We start from the raw sequence: 19,512 nt of genomic DNA, 5'->3' as shown, positions 1-19,512 counted from the left end.
GAGAGTGTAAGGAGTCTATCCCTACACTTTCCAGTGAACATTTCCCAAAGTAGAGCACCCCAGTGAGATCTGTTTACTTTTCTGGTTGCACAAGCCCTCTCAAAAGCTGTGAACCATTTGGTGATGTCCTCACCATCTTCATATTTAGTTACAATCCCTTTTGGGATTTTCAACATGTCAGGAGAATCTCTGATCCTATTTATGTTGCTGCCACCATGGATGGGACCAAAACCCATCTCTTGTCTTTCCCTTTCTATGTCTAGGAGCTGTCTCTCTAAATCCAATCTTTTGGCCATACTGGCTAGCAGGAGGTCATCTTCACTGAGGCTATCCTCAGTGACTCCAGAGGTGCTGGACCATCCTGTGAGGGAAGCAGCATCTCTGACTATCACAGTTGGAGTCAGGGTTTGAGGGACCCTGTTCTTCCTAACTAGGACTGGAGGGGGGGAATTCTCCTCCAAGTCACTAGCTTCCTCCTCTGGGAGGTCATCCTCAGAGGGGTTGGCTTTGGCAAACTCTGCCAAAAGCTCCTGGAGCTGTAGTTTGGTATGGTTTAAACCAGATTTAATATTTTTTAGTTTGCAGAGAGACCTTAACTCTCTCATCCTAAGGTGGAGGTAAGGGGTGATGTCGAGTTCCATCACATTCTCTTCTGCATTAGACATTATGGGGGTTATTCCAACTTTGGAGGAAGTGGTAATCCGTCCCAAAAGTGACGGTAAAGTGATGGATATACCACCAGCCGTATTACAAGTCCATTATATCCCATGGAACTCGTAATACGTCTGGTGGTAAATCTGTCACATTTGGGACGGATTACCACCTCCTCCAAAGTTGGAATAACCCCCTATGTTTCTAAAAGTTGGAATACTTTTTAAGAATCTAAAACTATCTCTAGAACTTAATTCAAACTTTTACAAAACTTTTTAACTCTAAAAGAAATGCTAACAGGGACTAACACAAGGCCCTAGCAGGACTTTTAAAAATTTAGAAAAATAGCTCAAATTGCAAAAATCAGTTTCTAATCACAATTTTTGGAATTTAGTCGTGTGATCAGGTATTGGCTGAGTAGTCCAGCAAATGCAAAGTCTTGTACCCCACCGCTGATCCACCAATGTAGGAAGTTGGCTCTGTATGCACTATTTCAAAGTAAGGAATAGTATGCACAGAGTCCAAGGGTTCCCCTAAGAGGAAAGATAGTGGCAAAAAGAGATAATACTAATGCTCTATTTTGTGGTAGTGTGGTCGAGCAGTAGGCTTATCAAAGGAGTAGTGTTAAGCATTTGTTGTACATACACAAGCAATAAATGAGGAACACACACTCAGAGACAATTCCAGGCCAATAGGTTTTTGTATAGAAAAATATATTTTCTTAGTTTATTTTAAGAACCACAGGTTCAAGACTTACATGTAATACTTCAAGTGAAAGGTATTGCAGGTAGGTACTTTAGGAACTTTGAATGAGCAAAATAGCATATACAGTTTTCACATAAATCACATATAGCTATTTTAAAACTAGACACTGTGCAATTTTCAACAGTTCCTGGGGGGAGTAAGAGTTTGTTAGTTTTTGCAGGTAGTAAACCACCTACGGGGTTCAAGTTTGGGTCCAAGGTAGCCCACCGTTGGCGGTTCAGAGCAACCCCAAAGTTACCACACCAGCATCTCAGGGCCGGTCAGGTGCAGAGGTCAAAGTGGTGCCCAAAACACATAGGTTTCAATGGAGAAGGGGGTGCCCCGGTTCCAGTCTGCCAGCAGGTAAGTACCCGCATCTTCGGAGGGCAGACCAGGGGGGTTTTGTAGGGCACCGGGGGGGACACAAGTCCACACAGAAAGTACACCGTCAGCAGCACGGGGGCGGCCGGGTGCAGTGTGGAAACACGCTTCGGGTTTTCAATAGGTTTCAATGGGAGACCAAAGGGTCTCTTCAGCGATGCAGGCAGGCAAGGGGGGGGGTCCTCGGGGTAGCCACCACCTGGGCAAGGGAGAAGGCCACCTGGGGGTCGCTCCTGCACTGGAGGTCAGATCCTTCAGGCCCTGGGGGCTGGGGGTGCAGAGTCTTTACCGGGCGTCGGATCTTAGAAGCAGGCAGTCGCGGTCAGGGGGAGCCTCGGGTTTCCCTCTGCAGGCGTCGCTGGGGGGGGCACGGGGGGGGGCAACTCTGGCTACTCATGGTCTCGCAGTCGCCGGGGAGTCCTCCCTGAAGTGATTGTTCTCCACTAGTCGAGCCGGGGGCGTCGGGTGCAGAGTGTCAAGTCTCACGCTTCCGGCGGGAAACGCAAGTTGTTGCAAAGTTGCTTCTTTGTTTCAAAGTTGCAGTCTTTGGTGAACAGAGCCGCTGTCCTCAGGAGTTCTTGGTCCTTCTAGATGCAGGGCAGTCCTCTGAGGCTTCAGAGGTCGCTGGTCCCTGTGGAAAGCGTCGCTGGAGCAGTGTCTTTAGAAGTGGGGAGACAGGCCGGTAGAACTGGGGCCAAAGCAGTTGGTGTCTCGGTCTTCTCTGCAGGGTTTTTCAGCTTAGCAGTCCTCTTCTTCTTAGGTTGCAGGAATCTGAGTTCCTAGGTTCTGGGGAGCCCCTAAATACTTAACTTAGGGGGGTGTTTAGGTCTGGGGGGTTAGTAGCCAATGGCTACAAGCCCTGAGGGTGGCTACACCCTCTTTGTGCCTCCTCCCTGAGGGGAGGGGGGCACATCCCTAATCCTATTGGGGGAATCCTCCATCTGCAAGATGGAGGATTTCTAAAAGTTAGAGTCACCTCAGCTCAGGACACCTTAGGGGCTGTCCTGACTGGCCAGTGACTTCTCCTTGTATTTCTCATTATCTCCTCCGGCCTTGCCGCCAAAAGAGGGGCCGTGGCCGGAGGGGGCGGGCAACTCCACTATCTGGAGTGCCCTTGGTGCTGTAACAAAGGGGGTGAGCCTTTGAGGCTCACCGCCAGGTGTTACAGTTCCTGCAGGGGGAGGTGTGAAGCACCTCCACCCAGTACAGGCTTTGTTACTAGCCACAGGGTGACAAAGGCACTCTCCCCATGTGGCCAGCAACATGTCTGGTGTGTGGCAGGCTGCTAAAACTAGTCAGCCTACACGGATAGTCGGTTAAGGTTTCAGGGGGCACCTCTAAGGTGCCCTCCGTGGTGTATGTTACAATAAAATGTACACTGGCATCAGTGTGCATTTATTGTGCTGAGAGTTTGATACCAAACTTCACAGTTTTCAGTGTAGCCATTATGGTGTTGTGGAGTTCGTGCATGACAGACTCCCAGACCATATACTCTTATGGCTATCCTGCACTTACAATGTCTAAGGTTTTGCTTAGACACTGTAGGGGCACAGTGCTCATGCACTTGTACCCTCACCTATGGTATAGTGCACCCTGCCTTAGGGCTGTAAGGCCTGCTAGAGGGGTGAATTATCTATACTTCATAGGCAGTGTGAGGTTGGCACGGCACCCTGAGGGGAGTGCCATGTCGACTTAGTCGTTTTGTCCTCACTAGCACACACAAGCTGGCAAGCAGTGTGTCTGTGCTGAGTGAGGGGTCCCCAGGGTGGCATAAGACATGCTGCAGCCCTGAGAGACCTTCCCTGGCATCAGGGCCCTTGGTACCAGGGGTACCAGTTACAAGGGACTTACCTGGATGCCAGGGTGTGCCAATTGTGGAAACAAAAGTACAGGTTAGGGAAAGAACACTGGTGCTGGGGCCTGGTTATCAGGCCTCAGCACACTTTCAAGTCAAAACTTAGCATCAGCAAAGGCAAAAGGTCAGGGGGTAACCATGCCAAGGAGGCATTTCCTTACATACTACCACTAGGATTATTCTCATCTAAGACAGAAGGTTGGTCCATGGAGATTTTCTTCCATGGTCCTCCAGAGGCAGCTTAGGGAATAAATGGGTCTGAAATATATGATGAGAACACTTCGCACAAAAAGAGTTTCTTTTACACGTCTGTTTACATCCCTTCTTACAGTGGGCCACTAAAAATATCTAACCAGCAGATCATAAGTTTTTCTTTTCTCTGTTGTGCCCCAATGAGAGCATCATGAAACCAAAATTGTACTTTTCTCTTCTATTATGATGAATAAATAAATAATTTATTTTTTATGAAATACGACTCCTCCATTATGGTGCAATCATGAAGGTCTTCCTGAAAGCATTGTTAATTTTTTGAGTGCAGCTCAGATGTTGAAGAAGAAAAGAAACTCTCTAAATCCGATATGCTGACATGCTATAGAGCCAGAATATGAGATATATTCGTATGAGGCTCTCCAGTTTCCAATTTTCGGACAAAGAGTCATTTTCTCTGTGTCTTTCCTCTCGTCTTTAAGTGATTTGATATTGTAACCTTGATAAAAACACATCCACCTTGCTTTTCAAGAGTTGGCATACTTCACGGACTTCATGAATCCTGGATTTTAAAGGTTAGTTCATAATTTCATTGAGTACAAGGCCCCTAAAGGTGATGATGCCATTAAGCAAAAGTGTCTTTTATTGCTAGTAGCTCTTTTTATCTATGTGTAATTCTGCTCAGTGGTTGTTAAGAGTTCCTGAGAAGAAGCCTTAAGGACACGCAGCGTCAGGTAGAGGACATTTCTGGGTGCTATAGCTCCATGGGAAAATATATATGGATCAGCTTGTGCACTGAGACGCATGTTTTGATCAATATATCTTAAAAGAGGAGCATCAGTGAATTCCGTCTTTAAGGGCTTCTTTCTGGGCTTAAGCCCACTCAAATGAAATACCTTTCATCATCCACAGAATGGTGAGTACCACCAAACTAAAGTACGATTCAATTAAATGTTCATAAAAGTTGGCAAAAGATGGCGGGATTTGGGTCACTATACCGTTGCAAAAACGTTTTTGAATCCATACTGATTAATTTGTCTGGAAATGCCACTTTGTTATCTTGAAATGCGCACTTATCCAATTCAGCATGCTAAGAGTAAGTTCTTTAGGATTTTTCAGATGTTGACAAAAAATTCTGACATTATTTAGATAAATAATAACAAAATGTGTCCAGGATGTCTTGAAATATGTTATTAAATCCTAGAATGCAGTATTTCATAAGCTAAACAGCATGACAAACTATTCAAAGTGGCCACACCTCATGTTAAAAGCGGTTTTCCATTCATCACCTGCCTTGATTCAAATGAAATAGAAGGCTCCTGTTACGTCTACTGGGTAAAAATCTTGGCAGTACAAACATACCCTAAACGCTCTTAAATCAATTTCAAAGGGTAGCCATTTTTCACTGTGACAGTATTCTTTTTTAATTGCGTGACTGGTTGCGTGGGGTGAAACCCTACTCAAGCAGCAGCCCCAGTTTCTTTCAGGGTAAAGTCACAACCAAACCTCAGATTAACCTGTGCTTAACTCTCTGGTAGCTTGGCACAAAGGAGTCAGGCTTCACTTAGAGGCAATGTGTGAATTATTAATGCAGCACTTCAAACAGTAATAAAGTGAGAACATAGAACAAACAAATCCCACATCAATTTAGAAAAAATAGAGAAAAATAGAATAAAATTTAATAAATTATTTGAGACTAATATGAAGAAAAATCCAATTAGAAGAAGGGAAGAAATGCAATTAAAAAAAAAATGATTAAAGTAAAAATAGTGCCTAGAAGCACGATGCACCAGCTGTGGTTAACTGTTTGCGCGGCACCATGGCAAAGTCACAAGTTCATGCCGACTGAAATGGCTCATGGCCCGGACACAGGGACTACGTTAGACCCGCTAAACAAAGTACCTTAAACCCTGATTTGCAGAGTGCTGTGAGATCCCACTTCGAGGAGGTGTCACATCGCCGTTGTTCTAAGGAAGTTTAGGATCTGGAAAGAGAAGTCCCTCATTGTTGTTGGGGCCATTGATGAGGGCCTTGTGGTATGAATTTCTGGTCAAAGATGCATCATGCACCGGTGGTTCTTAAGATGATGTGAAGCTGCGATGAAATGTTGTGCATCATAGTTGAGAATGCCGTCAATGAGGGGCTTGCAATGCGAAGGCCTGTGTTAAGGCCTGTGTTAAGTATGCATTATGCAGTGGTGGTTCCAAGGAGATTGCAGACTGCGATGCGAGGTCCTGCATTGGGCAAGCATCATGCTGGGGTGGTTCTGAGGCAGCTGTGAGAAGATGAGTGGTACTGAGTACAATCTGCCTCCAGGACCACAGCTGGGCTGGTATAGCACCTTCAGGCTGACTTCAAATGGTCTAGGACTGTTGTGACACAACTAGGAGCACAATAGAAGATGGTTGGAGCCTTTTCTGACCCTGAGGCTCTGAGCAGGATGCCATCCACCTATCCTGTGGAGTAACTCTGGTGGTCATGGGATCAAGATGAAGTTCCAGTCCTCACACTCAGGCATCAGGGTAATATAATACCAGTCCTTCATGCAGAGCAGGACAGCAGCCTTTCGGAGGCTTCTAGAGGCCCAGAAGTGTAGTAAAGTGTTGGGCCTGAAGATTCACTATTTATATCTGGTGCACATAAGGTTTTGGACGCTTTCCCCACTGAGAGGTGGTTGAAATTTCCTACCTCCCTGTTAGGGCTCCAACTTGTCTTTGGGCACCAAAGAATACTGTCAAAACGCTTTGTGAGTGTGGTGAGGACACCCTTTGTGATATGCAACAATGGATGGTAGATGACAGCTCCTCCCCATCTCCATAATTCTCCCAGTCCCTCTTTCTTTTTTCAATAGCTCCTCCCCATCACCAAGCCAAAGATGGCCCACCCTGCCAAGTGTATTCCCCTTTGTCACTCTGTCTAGGAGCACTGCACAAAGACAAACAGTCAGCTACTCCTAGTCATGTAACCCAGCAGACCCAAAATGATTGGGAATAACGGCGGGCAGAACTCGTGGAGTTTCCCTCCATAGAACTCCACAGAGTCACATAACAACTTTGTGAAATTCCGCAGTTCCATCAATGGGTGGTAATATGCACGTCATGCTGCTTATGCTACAATTTAGTATAAGTAACGTGATCAGTGCTGAAACACCAGCGCCAACAACACCAAGTGGTGCACAACAATGCACAGCCATTCAGATTTTGCTGCCACTCAAGCAGCTGAAAATCTACTCAAGAAGCAGCCATCTGACTGTGACCATCCGCAACCGTCCTCACTAGAAAAAATGAGTTGGGGATGCCAAATCTCTCTCTTGCTCACATTTAAGCCCGGGGGTGAGGGAGAACAGAGATGAAAACTGCCCTGGTGATTACCAACATCACTCTGCTGTTCTGGGTCAGAGTAGGTGAGAGGTTAACACCCTATAATGAAGGGAGGTTAGGAGAGGTATACTCTCCTCTTCCACTCAGTCATCTGTTACCCAAGGCTTGATAACTTCAGAAGTCTCATAGTGTGGTTTGAGGCAGTTAATATAGAGCACCCTTCAGAAATTTCTAGGGGTCTGGAGGTCCACCATGTAGGTGGCTTCCCCTTCCGCTTCTTCAGTCCTGTCAGGCCTGTCCAACAATCTTGGAGATCTCGGCATTCTACACTATCCATGACTCACATCTTCTGGCCAGGCTGATACTCCACCAGAGTGGCCTCCTGGTCATACCAGATTTTCATTACTTCTTGACTGGCCTCAAGATTGTCTTTAGCCTTTTTCCAGAAGCATTGCATCTGGATTTGGGGAGGCAGCATCTATCTGACTACATACTAAGAGGTTTTCCTAGGAGCTTGCTCCCACCCCTCGCTCACAAGGCTTAGAGGTCCCCTCAAAGGATATCCATAGAGAGCGTCAGATGGGCTAAACCCCACTCCCTTCTGTGGCACCTCCTGGTAGGTGAACAGCAGGCATAGCAAGAGGACCTCCCATTTTTACCTCCTGGGCTCAGGTAGGCCCATTATCATGCCTTTCAGGGTCATGTTGAATTTCCCAACAAGCCCATTTGTTTGAGGGTGATAAGGTGTGGAGAATTGGTAGGTTACCCCACACTCGTCCTTCATGGATTCCATGTAAACTGACATGAAAATAATTCTCTTTTCTGACACTCTTTCTTTTGGGAACCCTATACAGGTAAAAGAATTCTACCAGGGCCTTAGCCACGGCAGGTGCAGTCACCGATCTTAGAGGGATGGTCTCTGGAAACTGTGTGGCATGGTCCACCAAGACCAGAATTAACCCGTTTTCTAAGGCTGTCTTGGGATCCCATGGACCAACAATGTTGATGTCTACCCTTTTAATGGGAGAGCCACTGAGAGATAAGGGAGTCAGAGGAGCCTTCAGCGTTTTCTTTGATTTCCCACCGGACTGGCAGGTGGGACAACACCTACAGAAAGTATCTGAGGCTGTTTTCTTCCAAGGCAAATAGAAGTGGGGGACAAGACTGGTAAAGCACTTTTCCTGGCCAAGATGTCCTGCTAGGGTATACCATGAGCCAGCCCCAGTAGGAAGGCCCAACCCCAGTAGGAAGGCTCAGAACCACTGATGGACCACCAGCACACAGATTGCCCTAGGTCCAGAACCTTAGGCTCACTTTAAAGAAGGTAATTCTGCCAATAGATAAACTGATCTCCAGAGGTATCACTAACTGCCTGGGCCTCATCTATCTTGCCTCCTCTAGCTGTTCAGAATTCTTCCCTGATGATGTCATCAGCAAGCTCGAACAGGTCAAACAGGTCTCCTAGGTAGCAATGTCCTCCCCGGTACACTCGGTGGTGGCTTCCTCAGAAGCTCCATCAATCGGGAATGTTGGATCTTCATGGTTGGTTTCCTGTTCCCCCTGCACTTCTTTTGCAGCTGCCTGAGGCATTTTCCTAGGCTCCAGGCTTCTTTGAATCCTTTCTTGGCCAGCCATGGACCTTGTGTTCATACAGGCCCATTCCGGCAAGCCTAACATCTCCATGTGTGACCTGAGCTCCAGTTTCTTCCAGACAATGTGCAGTAGGTTGCTGGCTCACAGATACTTTTAGAGAACCTGAGACTCCACTCCCACACAAAGGGAACTAGAGCCACTAGGTAGTGGCTCTACACTTGTCTGTGAATGTGACCTGGTGGATTGTGTTAGGGAGGACCAGCTCTGCTGACACCAGTGACACTTCACAGTTGTCATACTGGTGCCTGTATCTCGCATGGCCTCCATTCTGTGTCCACTGATAGTGACCAACTGCCAATACTTAGAAATATATGAAGACATATAGGGGGTCATTCTGACCTCGGCGGTAAAAGGCCCTTACCGCCGGTCAGAAGTCCGCCATTCTACCGCCGCGGCCGCGGTAAACCGCCACGGTCATTCTGACCCACAACGGCGGAACCGCCAAAATCCCGACATCCAAGGAAGGCCGCCACATCAGCGGACCGCGGAAAACTGGAGATGACCAAACCTCCACCGTCACGCCAACACAAACACGCCCATGCCATTCTGACCCACGAATCCACGCGGCGGTCTTTCAACCGCGGTATTCCATTGGCGGGACACACCGCCGCGGTCAAAATACACACACAGCTCCAAAACCCAGCCACATTGGACAATTTGAAATACACACACCTGACACACATACAAACAACACTCCCACACATCCAACCAACTATAAAACACACACCCACATCACCCACAAACCCCTACGACCGAAGATCATAGACGAAGGAGAGAGAGACACATCACAGAATAGAGAGCTACATCACACAGAGGCACACTACACCATCACACACACCACATAGAAGCACAAAGCACCACACACCAACACACTCTTCACCATATACACCACCCCACACCTCATCCACACCACCCCATGGCACCCCAAAGGCACCCACGCTTTTCGGACCAAGAACTCCGGGTCATGGTGGAGGAGATCATAAGAGTCGAACCCCAGCTCTTCGGCTCACAGGTGCAGCACACCACTATAGCCAGGAAGGCGGAGCTATGGCAGCGGATCGTGGACAGGGTAAACGCGGTGGGACAGCATCCCAGAAATCGAGAGGACATCCGCAAACGTTGGAACGACTTACGGGGAAAGGTGCGCTCGATGGTCTTGCGACACAACATCGCAGTGCAGAAGACTGGCGGGGGACCCCCACCCACACCACCCGAATTCACAGCATGGGAGTAAGAGGTACTAAACATCCTGCATCCTGATGGCCTCGCTGGAGTACACGGAGGAATGGACTCTGGTAAGTACAATCTCAACTACTTCACCCCCCCCCAGCATGCCAACCCCCACCACCACCCTCACCTCCAACCCCCCATCACACATCCTCCCTGAGAATGTCTCCCCAGCACAACCCACCCAACACCAACCCCTGCATGCCACCACAAACTATGGACACCCATCACCTAAGCATGACCACTGCACATACCCCCCCCCCCAACACCCCCACAACACCTCCCCCAAGGGAATGACAGCACTGGGGGACAAGGGCACCCATAAATCGCACACAATAGCACACACAGAAACAATAACCATACTCTCTTACCCCATGCAGGACCCGAACGCCAACACACCGGCCAGGAGGGTCCAGAAATGTCCATTCCCCCCCCCCGGAAGAGGCACCCAGTGATGACAGCAGCTCTGTCGACCTGGAACCTGACGACCAGCCCGGACCATCGGGGACCTCTGGACAGTCGGTTCCCCACACACAGGCCACAGCAGACCCAACCCCCTCTGGGAACAACAGCACAGCTCCCACCCAGCGGGCCCATGGCTCTGTCTCTAGGACAGGTCAATCAGCGGTGTGTCTGCCACTACAGAGCCCCCAGGCTAACCCACCACCCCAACAACAACAGGGACCTGGGGGCAGTGGTAGTGGGCACACCGTCCAGGGGACAGAGTCCGGGGGAAACAGGGCAACTCGGAGGGCTGCTGTGCGACAGGGGGGGGAGGAGAGGCCCAGGGAACCGACTCTCCAAGAGGCCCTCACCACCATCATGGCAGCCTACCACCGCTCACAAGAGATGATGGCGACGGTACTGGCCAGGTTCCAGGAGATCCAGGCACAGCAGGAGGAACGCTACATGGGGTTCAACAATCATCTCACCAACATCTCTACCGCCATGGGTAGCCTAGTCCAGGCCCTCCACCGGATAGAAGACACGTTGCGGGACCATGTGGCACCACACAGGGCCCCTGTCACTAGCCCGGACCAGGAACAGCCTACCACCTCCGCCGGCGCTAGTGGACAGGAGGCCCCACCACAACGACAGGCCACCAGAACCCCACCTCCTGCTGAAGAACAACCACCCCGCAAGAGGAGCCTGAGATCCAAAAAAAAGACAGAGTAGGATGTCAAGACCCCCGCCAGCATGAGATACCCCCTGAAGTCATCCCACTGTCCCACATTGCCACCCTGTCCAACCTTGAACTGCCCCTGCTCCATCCTTCCACAGGCATATGGACAATGCACCTGTGAGACTGAGAACTGGACTCTGCCATGGACATTACTCCACCCCCACCCATCACCGTGTGAATATAATGTACCATTATCTAGCACCAAAAATAAATCACTCAATGCACTGAAATCATGCTGGAGTCAGGCTGTATTATTTACAAATGTAAAACACATTACCGATCAATTATGTTCTGTAAACTTTGTGCTGAACACATACCGAGATCAATAAGCATTAGTCCATGGGCTAACCAAGCAGAAGTCACGCAGTGGGTCATACAGCACTGAAAAGGGAAGGGAGAATCAAACATCAGTTTCAAATAACTGGGGGGTCATAGACAAAGTTGAGAGAAACAAGGCAGTCAGGAAAATTAAAATGGCGTGTGTGATTCTTACCTGTGTGCTACTGAAAATACTGTTGGATAACTCTGTCCCTGTTGTCTGGGTCGTCCTCTGAGTCTTCCTCCTCTTCACTCTCCACAGGCTCTACAGCTGCTTCAACACCACCATCTGGACCATCCTCCTGCAGGAAAGGCACCTGACGTCGCAATGCCAGATTGTGAAGCATACAGCAGGCCACGATGATCTGGCACACCTTCTTTGGTGAGTACATCAGGGATCCCCCTGTCATATGCAGGCACCTAAACCTGGCCTTCAGGAGGCCCAAGGTCCTTTCTATGATCCTCCTAGTTCGCCCATGGGCCTCATTGTACCGTTCCTCAGCCCTGGTCCGGGGATTCCTCACTGGGGTCAATAGCCAAGGCAGGTTGGGGTAACCAGAGTCACCTATTAGCCACACACGTTGTCTCTGTAGCTGTTCCATCACAAAAGGGATGCTGCTATTACGCATCACATACGCGTCATGCACTGAACCAGGGAACATTGCATTCACATGGGAGATGTACTGGTCAGCCAAACAGACCACCTGGACGTTCATAGAATGGTAACTCTTCCTGTTTCTCTACACCTGCTCATCGTCTTTTGGGGGGACTAAGGCTACATGGGTCCCATCAATGGCACCAATTATGTTGGGAATATGTCCAAGGGCATAAAAATCACCCTTCACAGTGGGCAAATCAACCTCCTCTGGGAATATAATGTAAGTCCGCATGTGTTTCGTCAGGGCAGACAACACTCTAGACAAAACCTTAGAAAACATTGGCTGAGACATTCCAGATGACATGGTCACTGTTGTCTGGAATGAGCCACTTGCAAGAAAATGGGGGACTGACAGCACCTGCACCAGAGGGGGAATTCCTGTGGGTTGGCGGATGGGGGACATCAGGGCTGGCTCCAGCTGGGCACACAGTTCATGGATGGTGGCACGGTCAAGTCGGTATCGTAGTATGATGTGGCGTTCTTCCATTGTCGACAGGTCCACCAGCGGTCGGTACACGCAAGGATTCATCCTTCTCCTCGCAAATCCCAGCGGACGGTGCCTAGGAAGGACAACATGGAGCACAGAGTCAAGATAATCACTGGTACGTTCACCACTGCTTGCATGGCACACGGTTATCTAGGTATTGAAAGGCGTGTATGTGTGGCAATGCCAGGCCTAGGCCTGTGTGTCGCAGTAGAGATTATGCCATGTGGGCCCTTGAAATGGCGGCTGCCTGACCTGTGAAGTGGGACAATGGGATGTGAGGTCACTGCGCTGGCGGAGCACACCGTGGCGGTAGGCGGTCGAAGACCGCTATACGGAGCCGCATTGGATAACATTGAAGCCTATGGGTTTCAGGAGCCAATGACGATGTGCGCCGGCGGTTGCGGTACGCACTGCCGCGGGCGTGACCGCCATTTTCTATCTGCTTAATCACTCGAGACCTGATCATCCACAGGAGAGGACCTATACTGCAAGTGCTGCTGTGAACTCGGTCTGGAAGTGACAATGGCTGCTGCGACTGGGGAAAGGGCCCCTGCCTTCACGTCTGAAGAGTTGGAGAAGCTCGTGGATGGGGTCCTCCCCCAGTATGCGTTACTCTACGGTCCTCCAGACCAACAGGTGAGTACACCGGGTGCACATGGAATGGGCGATGCCTGTGTGGAGTGGGGTGGATGTAAGTTGGTGGGGTGGGGGGCGAATGAGGAGTGCAACGCACGACAGATGAGAGCATGTGCTATATTGCAATGTTGGGGAGGGGGGGCCAATCACATCTAACATGCAGTAAGTTGATGACTGTTTCCTTCCCACCCTGTACATGTCACATAGGTCAGCGCCCATCAGAAAGTCGGGATTTGGCGTGCCATCGCCAAGGAAGTCCGGGCCCTGGGGGTCCACGTCAGACGGGGCACCCACTGCCGCAAGAGGTGGGAGGACATCCGCCGCGGAACCAGGAAGACCGCCGAGTCACTGCTGGGGATGGCCTCCCAACCTAGGAGGGGTGCCAGTCGTACCCTGACCCCCCTGATGTCCCAGATCCTGGCGGTGGCCTACCCTGATTTGGATGGGCGCTTGAGAGCATCACAGCAGACACAAGGGGGTGAGTATCAGCACATTCAGCTATCTTTCTGCGCAGTGGAGGCGTCTGGGTGGGGGATGAGGGTTGGGGGTGACATTAGGCCAGGGCGCTTTCTGTAGTGTAGTCCTCTCCCTTAGGCATGGCCCTGTGCTCCCGGCCCCCACCTCCGTAGGGTGACAAGTCCAGCTATTGATGGTCCAGCCTCACACATGTGCGCGCTTGTCGTCTCCTGACCTGTTGTCCGAGTCAGAAGTACTGAGTAGTGTGCCCCGAATGCGCGGCTTAGTGCATGCGGCTCCTGTGTCTGTCCTCTCCGCCAACGGTGTTGACATTGCATGCACTCAACCATGTCTTTTCTTTCTCCCCCCACCCTTCTTCTTCATCTTCTTGTGCATGTGTGCATTAGCATCATCAGGTGGAGGAGATTTGGCATCGGAGCACGAGGGAGCTGCAAGCCACAAGGCCCTGGTGGGCACAGGAACAGACACCGAGGGCCCAAGTGAGCCGGAGGGCGAGGGGAGCACCACGACGGGGACCGCTGGTGAGAGCAGCGACAGCGACACGTCCTCGGATGGGAGCTCCCTAGCGGTGGCGGCAACATCCAGGCCCCCCGCCTCTACAGGTACAGCCGCCACCCAGCGCACCAGCCCCGCCCTCCCAGCAGCCCCTCAGCCTACGCTCCGTGCCCGCTCACCCAGGAAGGCGGGCGTCTCCTTCGCCTCAGGCACCTCAGCCCCTGCCCCTGTTACCCCTGCTGCCCTCAGTGAGGAGGTCATTGATCTCCTCAGGACACTCATTGTTGGGCAGACTACCCTTTTCAATGCCATCCAGGGGGTAGAAAGGGAGGTGCATCGGAGCAATGCCTACCTGGAGGGCATTCATTCGGGTCAGGCTGCCCAACAACGATCGTTCAATGCTCTGGCCTCAGCACTGACGGCAGCCATTGTCCCTGTTTCCAGCCTCCCTCTTCTGACTGCCTCCACCCTGTCTCTGTCTCCTGTTCCTCAGCCTATCCCATCCACACCATCTGACCAGCCTGCACACACCTCAACACCCAAGGGCAGCTCATCCAGACACAAGCACCACAGATCCCACAAACACTCACCCAAGCAACACACAGATGCAGACATCCCAACAGTCACTACCACCCCTGTGTCCCCCTCCTCCTCGTCTCCCTCCTCCCTCCCTGTGACGTCTCCACTCACACCTGCATGCACACCAACATCAGCCAGTGCTTCCATCACCACCACACCCTCCTGTATAGTCCGCACGCGTGCAGTCACCACCCCCACTGCCATTTACACGTCCCTGTGTCCTCTCCCACTGTGTCTGTCACCACCCCTTCCAAGACACACAAACGCAGGCAGACACCCACCCAACAGACATCCACCTCACAACAGCCTACAGCACCTGCACCTTCACCCAATGACAGCACACCTGACTCTCCTACAACCACATCCTCTTCCTCCACTTCCATCTCCACTTCTCCTACCTTTTACCTTGGCCCTAAACTTTTCCTGGCTAATCTTGACCTCTTCCCCTCCGATGACCTACCCCCTCCATCTGCAAAGAGTCCCAAGAGCACCACAGCCACCACCAGCCCAACTTCGGGTGTCACTGTTGTGCATGGGTTCTGGAGCCAACCCTTTGCCAGCAGTGACACCTCCATCAGCAGCAAGGACACATCCAGCCCCCCCCCCCGGCAAGAGGACCAGGAAACACAAGGGCCCCCGTGCGAAGACTGACACGGCTGCCCCCAAGGAGCAGAGTTCGCCCACTTCACCAGCCACAACGTCTAGGGGAGGCAAGGGCCCGAGAGCCCCATCTAAGGAGCGTAAGGGCAGCAGGGCGGAGACGTCAGCCAGCAGGAGCGCGGAGCAGGTGGGCCCCACATGCCACATCCCAGCTGTAAAGGAGGACACCAAAGGGCCCAGGACTCCGTCACCGAAGGGCCAAGGAACATCACGGCCGGAGGGCGTCTGAGCACGGAGTCCAGGCCAGGTCTGGCTCCCTTGAACCTACTGGATGTGCACCGCTGAACAGGGCCCGCTGTGCAGAAGAGCACCGCTGAACAGGGCCCGCCGTGCAGAAGAGCACCGCTGAACAGGGCCCGCCGTGCAGAAGAGCACCGCTCCGCTGGGCCCCTTCATCTCAAGCACCGCTCCGCTGGGCCCCTTCATCTCAAGCACCGCTCCGCTGGGCCCCGCCGGCTCCAGCACCGCTCCGCTGGGCCCCTTCATCTCAAGCACCGCTCCGCTGGGCCCCGCCGTCTCCAGCACCGCTCCGCTGGGCCCCGCCGTCTCAAGCACCGCTCCGCTGGGCCCCTTCATCTCAAGCACCGCTCCGCTGGGCCCCGCCGTCTCAAGCACCGCTCCGCTGGGCCCCTTCATCTCAAGCACCGCTCCGCTGGGCCCCGCGTCTCAAGCACCGCTCCGCTGGGCCCCGCCGTCTCAAGCACCGCTCCGCTGGGCCCTTCCTGTCAAGCACCGCTCCGCTGGGCCCCTTCATCTCAAGCACTGTTTATGGTTCACTGTGCCCACCATGCCTCCTCCTTGACCAGTGGAGACTGTTATCCACTTGAGAGACTGTGGCTTTGCACTCCCCAGGATGGCAGAGTGGGCAACCCACCCACTGTAGAGACTTGAGAGACTGTGGCTTTTCACTCCCCAGGATGGCAGAGTGGGCAACCCACCCACTGTAGAGACTTGAGAGACTGTGGCTTTCCACTCCCCAGGATGGTACAGTGGGCAAGCCACCCACTGTAGAGACTTGAGAGACTGTGTCTTTGCACTCCCCAGGATGGTACAGTGGGCAACCCACCCACTGTAGAGACTTGAGAGACTGTGGCTTTGCACTCCCCAGGATGGCACAGTGGGCATGGTGGCCCCTTCGTGGATCTTGCGGCGTGGACTCATGTGGCTGTGGTGCCCCCCCCTTCCCTTCCCCCTGAGGTGCCTGTAGTATTTTCATCAGATGCCCCTGCAGTGTTCTCTCCAAAGGACTCAGGTCTCCTGTGTGGGCTTTGCCCTTGTGTCGCTACACTGTAGCCCATGGACTGTTCCATTTGACTTGGATGTAGCGGACTAATTGCCTCGGTTCGCCATGGCAGTGTGTATAGTATTATTTTGTTAAGGATATTTTGCATAGTTGCCGATACGTCTCAGAGTCTATTTTTTATATAAAAATGTGGTTCACAATTTAATTATGTCTTTGCATTTTTCAGGGGGGTTTGGGTGGTGTCACTGTGCATTGTTGCTCTGCATTGGTGTGTACATAGTTTGGGGGGGTGTGTGCCCGTAACCTTTCCTCCTCCCCCCTCCCGTGTGTCGTAGGTGCAGTACTCACCATTGTCATCTGCGCCGGAGTTCGTACTCGTGGTAGATGAGCAGGTTGACGAGTGCAGGTAGGATGTTTAATTCGGGTTCCATGCTGTCCTCCGTACTCGTGGAGTGTGTTTTGGTGAGCGTTTTCCCGTCCGTAGTCTGTTTCCGCCGTGTTTTTATCGGCGGGGCTCCCGCCCCGGAAAAGGTGGCGGATTGGTGAGTTGTGATACTGTGGGCGGTACATTGTCTTTTGGGACATTTGGTGTCTCCATTGGAGTGGCCCATTCTTTCAGCACTCAGTATACTGGGGGAATGACCCTTCCAGTCTGTTTGTCAAAATAATCCTTTCTCTTAAGTTCTGACTGGGCGTGGTTACTATTATTACTTTGGGAATAACTTTGGGGTACTTTAGAGAACTCCTTATTTTTAATTGTTTTCCCTCTCTTTCTTCTATTGGGACTTCTGTCCACCCTCCGGGTGATCCTCCCAGATACCTTTTTGGACACTGTGGTGCTGACCTAGAGGTCTGCCTCTTTAGCAAATTCCCTAGGATCAATGAGCTTTCTACCAACCTGGTACTGGCACGACTTTGTAAAACAGGTATTAAACATGTGCCATTAGCATCAGATCAAACAACCCAGTAAAATCATCAACTTTGCTTCCCTGCACCTAATCATTCAGTGCTTTGCTGTCGTAATCCATAAACTCCATTGTAGGCTTTATTCTGCAACTTTTGACTATCGCTAAACCTAATGCTTTTCTGAAGTGAGTCCAAATTTGGTTACAGGAATAGTTATCTCCATCTGATCCCCCAACTCAAGTGTAAGTAAGGTATCCCTCCCCACTGCAGGTATCTGTTTCCAGAATGATGCTCCTCAAAACTCTTCCAGGATCCTGTGCATCCTATGTGTCACCTCATTAGCAGAAAAAACATTCCCAACCATATAGCTGGGCACTGGAGGGCATATTTATAAGCACCTAGCGCCACCTTGCACCACATTAACATCATTTTTGTTTATGCAAATGTGGCCCAATGAGGCCAGAGCCCTTGTGCCATATTTACAAAGTGGCACAATGCATGTATTGCACCACTTTGTAACCCTTTGCGCTACATTATTCCTGTGCCAAGCATAATGTATACAAAGGGGGCATTCCCATGTTAGGGGGGCCGATAAAATGGTGCAAGCAAATCTACTAGATTTCCTTGCATCATTTTTTCGGCACTCTTAACGCCTTCTCAGCAAGCATTAAAAGGGGGCTTCCATTATTTATAATGGGCCCTTATGTACTCTGTAGGAGTGCCACCAATATTTTGGCGCTACTCCTGCAAAGTACATCAATCGCGTCATGAAAAATGATGCTCTTGCCCCTACCATGTACCATGGTGTGCAGCATTTTAAATATGGCGCACATATGGTGGTGCCACATGGCCACAGGGCAAAGTCCAAGGCCCCACTTGTCACCTGCATCAACACTGAGATAACTCTGCAGGGGCATCAATTGGTAAGTAGGCAGGCACCTCAGGGGGATGGGGATGGGGGGGCACTTCAGCCAGGAGATGGAACAAGACCACTGGTTCTGGAGAGGCAACATGCCCTGTGCTTGGTCCTGAGAGTGCAAGGCCACAGTCTATTGAGTGGGTGACTTGCCCACATGCTCTGGAGGGGGCAACATGCCCTGTGCTTGGTCCTGGGGAGTGCAAGGCCACAGTCTCTCGAGTGGGTGACTTGCCCACTTGCTCTGGAGGGAGCAACATGCCCTGTTCTTGGTCTTGAGGTGTGCAAGGCCACAGCCTCTCGAGTGGGTGACTTGCCCACATGCTCTGGAGGGGGCAACATGCCCTGTGCTTGGTCCTGGGGAGTGCAAGTCCACAGTCTATCGTGTGGGTGACTTGCTCACATGCCCTGGAGGGGGCAACATGCCCTGTGCTTTGTCCTGGGGAGTGGAAGGCCACAGTCTCTCAAGGGGGTGACCTGCCCACATGCACTGGAGGGTGCTCATGATCCTGGGGAGGCTGGTGTTGGTGGGTGTCTTACCCACTGGTTCTGGAGGGGGCATTGTGCCCTGTGCTCTTGATCCTGGGGAGTGCAAGGTCACAGTCTCTCAGGTGGGTGTCATACCCACTGGATTTGCAGGTCGCACAACAGCCCATGGAGGCAGGACTACATACCGTCTGCCGGCGGTGACAGCTGCTCACTGGTGGTAGTGGTGCTGCTGCAGCAGCTGGTGGGGGGAAGCTCCAGCCCATACCCTGCAGCCTCAGATGGCTGCCCACTGGTGGTGGTGGTGCTGTTGCTGCTGGTAGGGGGAGACTCCAGCCCATCCTCGGCAGCCTCAGATGGTTGCGCAACTATGGTTGGTTGGGCGGGCTCCATCAGAGTTCCTGCCCCAGGCCCCTAGCCCTTCCTGCCT

This window comes from Pleurodeles waltl, chromosome 5 (assembly GCF_031143425.1).
Source record: "Pleurodeles waltl isolate 20211129_DDA chromosome 5, aPleWal1.hap1.20221129, whole genome shotgun sequence".
Taxonomy (NCBI): Eukaryota; Metazoa; Chordata; class Amphibia; order Caudata; family Salamandridae; genus Pleurodeles; species Pleurodeles waltl.
This window is presented reverse-complemented; position numbering follows the sequence as displayed.